The following is a 9,045-nucleotide window of genomic DNA, read 5'->3' on the forward strand; positions in this document are numbered from 1 at the left end:
CTTGTTGGGACCTTGGTTATTTTATTTTCCTATTCGTAGTGATATTTGGGACTCTCCACCTTGTGTACTCTGGCTTGTTTCTTGAGGTAGCCGTTAGAAGGCTTTCTCAGTGGATTCTGCATCCTTTTTCTCCTAATCTCTCAGGTTTTGTAAGGTTTCCAATGGCTTAAGATCTTTTCTCTGTGATGTTGGGCACGAGTGCAAGTATGGAGCTCCTTACTTCTCCACCATCTTGCCCTGAATGTGTATTTTCTATCAGGATCCTACATATATTGGTTCATTTAATACTCAATACCCCTATGACATAGGGTTATTTCCTCTCTTTTTCAGTTGGGGAAATGGACTCACAGTAGGCAAGTAAGTTGCTTCAAGTTAGGAAGTGGCAGAGCCAAGGATTCACCGTTGAGTCCTCTGTTCTGAGATCCAGTGTGTCTGCTCTCAGATTATGCTACTTTGGATCAAATAGGAAATGGATTTTCCTGCTTCCAGGTCACCAGCTGGTGACCCTATACCATGAGACTCAGAAATATGAATCTATGGATTCTCTGCATGTTTCCGGCTTCATATTTACAGAATTCCTATGAATATGTGTTAACACATCCTTTATGGTTGATGTATTTGGTGGATGTCTATTTTGTAACCCTGACTTTATAAAGAGCAGTTGTGGAGTGCCTGGGTTGCTCAATTGGTTAAATGTCCGAATTCAACTTAGATTATGATCTCGCAGTTGTGAGTTCGAGCCCCACATCGGGCTCTGTGCTGACAGCTCAGAACCTGGACCCTGGTTCAGATTCTGTGCCCTCCTCTCTCTCTGCCCCTCCCCTGATCATGCTCTCTCTCTGTGTCTCTCGAAAAAAAAAATAAATTAATGTTAAAAAAATGTTTTTAAAGTGCAGTTGTAATATCGATGAAAGCTTAATTTTGAATCCTTCACCAAAGTTTTCTCTCTTTATCATCGTATCTTTTTGAAACTCATACAGGATTCAAGATGATTTTATTGAGGTTAACAATGATTATGATGGACAATTCTGCCATGCATATTGATCTATAAAGTTCACATTGTATAGTCCAAGAGACATCATGTCTTGATGGTAGTGGGTATGTGTTAAAATAAATAAACAAACAGTAAGAAAGAAATTATTGGTGTATTATTGAAGGAACATTTGGTGTAAGTTATTTTCCAATGTGAGGAAGAAAGTCTATCCCTTGGTATAACTGTGCATCAGGGAGGGAAATAGTCTTTATGAGGGTGGAAAAGTTGTTAGAACCTAATAGAAATTGACTGGCATGATTTGAGAGCTCTGCTCTCCACTCGGACCAAATCACATTGATTTAGCCAAGAAAGAACATGTATGTGTTTTGTTTTGTTTTGTTTCGTACATTCATGTAATCTCCATAGATGATTAGGCACGTTCACTGCTTTCTGGATCTTGATGGAATTAAAACAAGCTCATCTTTCTTCTTCTGTAAGATTCTTGGTTAGAATTTTTGATTTTTTTCTTGTTCCCTCTCCCTCTCCTTTTAAAATCATTCTCCCTTAGAAATTTACGGTAAAGATGACATGTATATTATGTGCAGGTGATAAAATATTGATATCCCTAACGACGCACTCTTAGTCTCCAAGTCATAGAGAAATTTTTCTTTTAGCATTTGTATGATGCAAAACTTTATATAGTTTTGCATACCAATGCATTTCAGGAAAGGAAGGAAAGATGCACCTGGAGAGATTATAGTGATCCCCAGGGCTGGTCCAGATCCTTAGACCTGTGAATTTGTTGTAGTCTATCACATGTGAATTTGGTTAACACCTCATTAATGTATTAAAATCATAGAACAAAAAGCTGAATAAAATAGTGGCTGTGTTCCCGGAATAATTTTCCACAGATGGCTGAGTCTAGTAAACAAAACAAAAGACAACAAAACAAAAATCAAGGGTATCATCTGGCCTGTTGTTGATGGTAGCCTCTAAAACTTCTTATTCCCCTTTTAATACCTTGGAAACGGGCCAAATAACCAGCCAACCTTTTTGCAATAATTACTATTGGTTTCAGTTAGACACAGGAACCTTCACTGGATTTTATCTACTCAAAGTCACAGTGACTTTTTTAGGGGAGATTTTACCTGGTGTCCATGTGGTTAGATGTCCCTTCAAGATGATGACATGTAAACTTTAATGTACATCCTGTAAAGGATGAATATTGACACTTTTCTTGAAGTGAGCAACTTGTAAGCTTACTTTAAAAATGATGAAAAATTTTCATGCATATAAACTAGTATTGATAATAGCTAAATAATATCCACGTATTCACTGTTCACTTTATTTTTTTCTTTCATAGTTTATTGTCAAGTTGGTTTCCATATAACACCCAGTGCTCATTCCAACAAGTGCATTCCTCCATGCCCATCACCCCCTTCCCTTCCCCCCTCCCCCATCAGCCCTCAGTTTGTTCTTAGCATTAAAGAGTCTCTCCTGGTTTGCCTCCCTCCCTCTCCCCAATGATTTTTTTCTCCTTCTCCTCCCCCATGGTCCTCTGTTAAGTTTCTCCTGATCCACTTATGAGTGAAAACATACACTATCTGTCCTCCTCTGCCTGACTTATTTTGCTCAGCATAGCACCCTCAAGTTCCATCCATGTTGCTACACATGGCCAGATTTCATTCTTTCTCATTGCCATGGAGTATTCCATTGTATAGATAAACCACATCTTCTTGATCCATTCGTCCGTTGATGGACACTTAGGCTCTTTCCATGTTTTGGCTATTGTTGAGAGTGCTGCTATGAACATTGGGGTACATGTGCCCCTATACATCAACACTCCTATATCCCTTGGGTAAATTCCCAGCAGTGCTATTGCTGGGTCATAGGGGAGTTCTATTGTTAATTTCTTGAGGAACCTCCACACTGATTTCCAGAGGGGCTGTACCAGTTTACATTCTCACCAACAGTGTAGGAGGGTGCCCATTTCTCCACATCCTCGCCAGCATCTATAGTCACCATTCATTTTAAAAACCAGAACATTTCCTATAAATTTTAACAGTTGCCATATAAATGTCTCTCCTAATCTCATTTCCTTTCTACCCCATGCACTCTCCTTCTCCATGAAACCACCATCTCAAATTGTGTGTTTATCATTCCATTGATTTTTAAAGTATTTTTCTGTACTTGTATTATCCATAAACAATATATTATTTAGTTTTGCATTTAAAAATTTCACCAAACAACAGCTACTCACATATAATTTGCTTTCTCACTCTCAATATAATGCTTGGCTATTGTGTGTGTTAATAATTCTGTGATGGGCAAATCAAGGGCTGTGTCTAGTGGAGGGGGAGAAACAGAGGCAAATGGAGTGCAGCCTTCGGAGATAGAATCCATGAAAAGAAATTAAGGTATTGGGCTAAAGTATATGCAGATTAAAAGCGGCTGGGATGTTATAAAAACACTGTTTTTATAATGGATTTTTATGAAAGACTTTGGATTTAAGCAGACCTGGGTTCAAATCCTACCTGTACCACTTAGGGGAATTCCAAGTGGAAAAAGTAGGGTGAGAGTCATTCTGAAAAAGTTTAGGTTAACATGTTGAATGTGTTATATGGACTTGAATATTTTCTTTTAAATATATGAAACATGACCATCCTCCCAGACATCTGTCCTGGAAAACTTGTTCAGACTGAAAATATTCTGTCCAGAGGTCCTGGCAGGGTATGGGGGTGAGTTGATGTGGAAAAGGTTGGTGATGATGAGGCATTTCCTTTCCTTTTCTCCTTCACCTCCTGCCTTTCTAAAAGTGGGTAGTAATAGAAGTTCACTTCACTTGGGCTTGGTAGATGAGTTAGGGAAAATCTGAATGGGTCTGAAGTCTTGTTTCTCTGACTAGTTCATCAAAATAATTTGGAACAACTGCATACTTGTGTAATCTTGAAAAAAGATTTTTAATGTTTCTTTTTGATAGAGCATGAGTGGGGGAGGGGTAGAGAGAGAGGGTGACACAGAATGTGAAGCAGGTTCCAGGCTCTGAGCTGTCAGCACAGGGTCCGATGTGGGACTCAAATTCACTGACCACAAGATCATGACCTGAGCTGAAGTCAGATGCTTAACCAACTAAGCCACCCAGGTGCCCCCATACTTGTGTAATCTTTCAAAGTCTTTGTTTCCTTGTCTGTAACAGAGATCCTATCTGAATTGGGACAAAGACAAATGAGACGATGCTTGTAAAAATGCTAGATGCAATGCCTTGTTCATAGTTGCGCTTTCGTTCGTTATTATTAATGCAATTACTTGTTTTAAAGGCTCAACTCAGGAGGGACTGAACTGTGGAAGTCTTTTCTGACTTTCCTCTGTTCTCATTCCTTTTCTCAAGTCTCTTAGGTGTTTTTGTTTGTTTTATTTTTTGAGCACTTCGTGTTTTTTAGCATTTACTGCTTATGCCACTTACATCTTTTATCATTTTAGCACAAAACTTGCTTACTTTTATCTTTTTCTTTAGTCTGTGAGTTCCTGGATATGGAGCTATTCATAAAATTTGCTGCATGATTAGATAAAAATATCCCTTAGGATAGTAATATTATGTTTATTAAGTATGATTTCATATGACTCATTTTCACCTATTTATCAGTAACATTCACTAATGTCAATTTAGTGTTGATAAGCTATTAACTCTCCTAAACACTTGAAGTATAGAGCAGCATGGGAAATAGCAGCCTTGTATCACCATGAATGAAGGAAGAGCCAAAATCAGACAAGGAAACAACACTTGGAAAACTAAAACAAACAATGAAAACAATGAATTAGAGCTCAATTCATTGAGCCTCAAGTGAAAACATCTGTCGGAATTTTTTTTAAATCTGAAAGTTTAAAAATTTCTATTACTAGTTTAATTGAAAATCCATTAAATAAACCTGGGCAAAATCATTCCCATGTCTGATGAACTTCCATAATTAGCAGTCCAATAGCTAGAGCTGTAAATGGGAGGAAAATTTGTTGAAGTTCTTAAGAAGGCATTTTAAAACCATTTTTGGCCATCATTTTCATGAGAGAGCAGACTCTCTCTCTCTTGAGAGTCTTCTTTATTTTTCTGAACAAAGAAATGAAGCCTAGGTCGGTTAAGAAATTTATCCAAGGACATTTTAAAGGGAGGGGAAAGTCACAGTTCCAAATTTTATATTACCTCTCTTAATTTGTTTAAAAAGTTCCAGTCTGCCCTAATGGGCACAGGCTGTCAGATACTGCAACATTTGGAGTGTCTTAGTGGATCCGCGGGTAGTGTCTTTAATGAATAAGATGCTCTAGGCCATGAATTATAGTCAGAATGTTCTTTACAATTAGAAGTTGCCTTTGTGTGAAAATTTTAGGGTGTAGCTTAATAGACTTTAACAGAGGTCCACCCTCCCTTTTGGGTTAGCTCTCTCTGTTCCTTCCTGAGAACTCTATCCAGCAGGAAGAAGAGGTGAGTGAAGCAGTTACCTCTAGGAATGAGTTTAGGTTCTATGTGCATAACTGGTCAAGGGCAAGGAGTCCAGTGTGAATCCCAGAAGGGTCAGGGAGTTATACAGAGAATCTAGGAAGTCTGTTTATTTTTCCACAAAACATGCCAGGAGGGAGACAACATCCGCTGAAGAATAACATTAATAAATGTTGTCTGTCGTCTGAGAGGCTCAAAGTATTTGTGAATAGTTGCTTGCTGAGCTGTGAGCCACACCTTTGTTGTCTCTATGGCTCATTTCATGAATGAGAAACTGAATTTTAGTAGGTTTGCTCCTGTGACTCCATGGGGAGTTGGGGAATGGACAAGAACAGAGACCAGGTTTCAAGTTTTCTTACTCAAAATAACCATGGGGGAGAATGGATGTTGGCGAGTGACAGTAAACATCTTTGTTATATTTATGACATTCATTGGCCATTATTTTGAACTGTGGGAATTATAGAGAGAAAAGGTAGTTTGTTTCTTAGAAGAACTTCCAGTTCAGTTTTGGGAGCTTTGGCTCCTGAACAAAAACAAGAAATAGATGAAGCTAGCATATGCTAAGAGCCAAATAAAGAATCCAGAGAGGGAGTTCAGAGGAGGGAGCTGTTGCCTAGGCTGAGACAGCCCAGGAACACTTCATATAGAAAGACCTCAAGGGGGCTTTTGAGGAAAGATAGAACTTGGATATGGAGAGAGGCATGAGCAGGTGATTTACAGGTTGAAAGATGTGAGGGGAGTGGGAGGTGCCCACTTTTGGGGGCATCCCCATGGGTATAACAACAGAGAGACAAGTGCCACCTGAAGTGAGCTTTAATTTTTAATTTTTATTATTTTATTAAAAAATTTTAAGGGGCACCTGGGTGGCTCAGTCGGTTAAATGTCCGACTTCAGCTCAGGTCATGATCTTGCAGTTCGTGGGTTCAAGCCCCGCATCGGGCTCTATGCTGACGGCTCAGAACCTTGAGCCTGCTTCGGATTCTGTGTCTCCCTTTCTCTCTGCCCCTCCCCTGCTCATGTTCTGTCTCTCTCTCTCTCTCTCTCTCTCAAAATAAATAAACATTAAAAAATTTTTTTAATTAAAAAAATGTATGTATTTTTGAGGGAGGGAGGAAGGGATGGAGAGAGAGAGAGAGAGAGCCCACGAACGAGGGAGCGAGCACGGGAGGGGTAGAGAGGGAGGGAGACACAGAATCGCAGGCTCCAGGCTTTGAATTGTCAGCACAGAGCCCAATGCATGGCTCAAACTCATGAACTGTTAGATCATGAACTCATGAACTGTGAGATCATGACCTGAGCCAAAGTCAGCCACTTAACTGATTGAGCCACCCAGGCACCCCTTGAAGTGAGTTTTTAAAAACCTTTAGAGTCTGTTTGATCAGGAAACGAGCTATCTTTTCTCTGAATTCCCTGAAGTGTAATTTCTTTTGGTCTGAGGTAACTGACCCTGTTCAATAGTCCCTTCTTTGACTGTTATGATGACCAGCGCAAGCTTCTACTTGCTTGTTGAATTTCTTTTTGGCACAGTTCTCTGAGAGGAGCAGTCCCTCTCATTGCTTCCATCTTCTGAATGGAGAAATTGTTCAGGCCTATAGGAAGTGGACAGAGGCAAACTAGGGTAGTCCAGTTTTGTGAAAATCAAAGGAAGGATTTTAAAGAGAGAATGGTCAACAGATGCAGAGAAGTCATGGAGAATGTGGTTCTGTGTGTCTGATTTTCTGTGGTCAGTAAAGTACATTTACACATTAGTTTATTCTTGAATTAAAGTGATGCAGATAATATGAGTCAACCATTGCTAGGTGTTCTGCACAAACTTGAATAAACTTTCCTATAATTCTTACAGATGTTAAAAAATGTTTAAAACAATTCTACCATTATCCATATTAATAAATTTAAATTCTTCCTTAAATTCTGCTTTAATCTACCCTCCTTCAAAATGCATTATATGTGGTGCATGTGTTCTGTAGGCTTTTATTTTGTTAAAGAGTTATTATAGCCTGTTACTAAAGTAAGAAGTTTATTTCAACATTGGGCAGAAGGGTGTGATTGATGTTAATATTCTGAGAGAAATTATGGAAAACAGTTTTTAGTTGAACTATCAATGCAGCCGATGCTAATTGCTAACTTCTCAGTAAAGCTTATACATTTTTTTTGCAGGGAAGTTGAAGGAGGACTATCACTGGAAGACCCAGTTGATTTCCCAGTTAGGAAAAGTCCAGGAAAGAATCAATGGGAAGGAGACATGCTTTGAGTAGGGAAGTAGAGGAAGAGTGAAATGGACAGATTTTGGGGTGGGGTGGCAGAGGGAAATATTTAATTGTCATGGAAGCTATTAAAGAAAAAATTGTTGGGGCACTTGGGTGGCTCAGTCAGTTAAGCATCTGACTTCGGCTCAGGTCATGATCTCAAGCCCTGCAGCGGGCTTTGTGCTGACAGCTCAGAGCCTGGAGGCTGCTTCCGATTCTGTGTCTCCTCTCTGCACCTCCCCCACTCAGAGTCTGTCTGTCTCTCTCTGTCTCAAAAATAAATAAAACATTTAAAAACATTAAAGAAAGAAAAATTGTAATTTAAATTCAATACCAATATCACAGCAACTATTTTTTACTTTTTGAAATATACTGCCCCTGCCTGGTAAGTTACTGTCCATAATCTTGCATTTTTAAAAACATTGTTATACGGTACCCAAGAAGAAATATTCTGCCTTTGATTTAAGAAGCACCTGACATATGTGGATATATTTCCATTCCTGCATCTGGCCAGTGACTTCCATTTTTCTCTCTGATGATTGTCATTTCACAGCCCAGGGGCAAAGCCAATGGGAATTTTGGGTTTAGGATCTTGAAAATAATTGCTTATAATTGATTTTGCCAGGGATATGCTGTCAGTGGGCATGCCATGCCATTGGCAGGCTGTGGAAAATCATGAAATGAGAGAAAAAGGACTGTAGAGCCTAAGAGAGAGAGGAGCTCTCGGGAAGTGGGAGAAGTGCCAAGGTAGTGGGGTGGAGGTGGTGAGAAAGATGGCTTCCTTTCTCATCCTTGCCCTGCCTCTCCTCCTCCTTTTGGCTTTGTCTTTCTGCCTCTGTGCAAGCTCTCTGTTTCCCTCATTGCTTACCTTCTTGTGGTTCCTTCTTTATCTCTCCAGGGCCTTCTGCCTGTGCTTGGTATAGTTCAGAGACTCTCAACCCCATCAATAGCTACCTTTTAAATATATATTCTGTAATGTCCATTTTATTATCTTGAAATTAAATTTATAGGTCATTGAAGCAGAAAACACATATTAAAAAAATCAATATGAGATTCTAACTGTAATACAAAGAATGAAAGGAAAACAATTGGTTAAGTGTCCAACTTCAGCTCAGGTCATGATTTTATGATCTGTGAGTTCAAGCCCTGCATCAGGCTCTGTGCTGACAGCTCAGGGCCTGGAGCCTGCTTTAGATTCTGTGTCTCCCTCTCTCTCTGCCCCTCTCCTACTCAGTTTCTGTCCCTGTCTCTCTATAAATAAATAAACATTAAACAGATAAAATGATGCACACAGGCAAATGCTCAGGCATAGCCATACTAGAAGTCTTATTGAAAGA

The sequence above is a fragment of the Hyaena hyaena genome, unplaced genomic scaffold, assembly GCF_003009895.1.
Source record: "Hyaena hyaena isolate Hyena2069 unplaced genomic scaffold, ASM300989v1 scaffold_1931, whole genome shotgun sequence".
In the NCBI taxonomy this organism is placed as follows: Eukaryota; Metazoa; Chordata; class Mammalia; order Carnivora; family Hyaenidae; genus Hyaena; species Hyaena hyaena.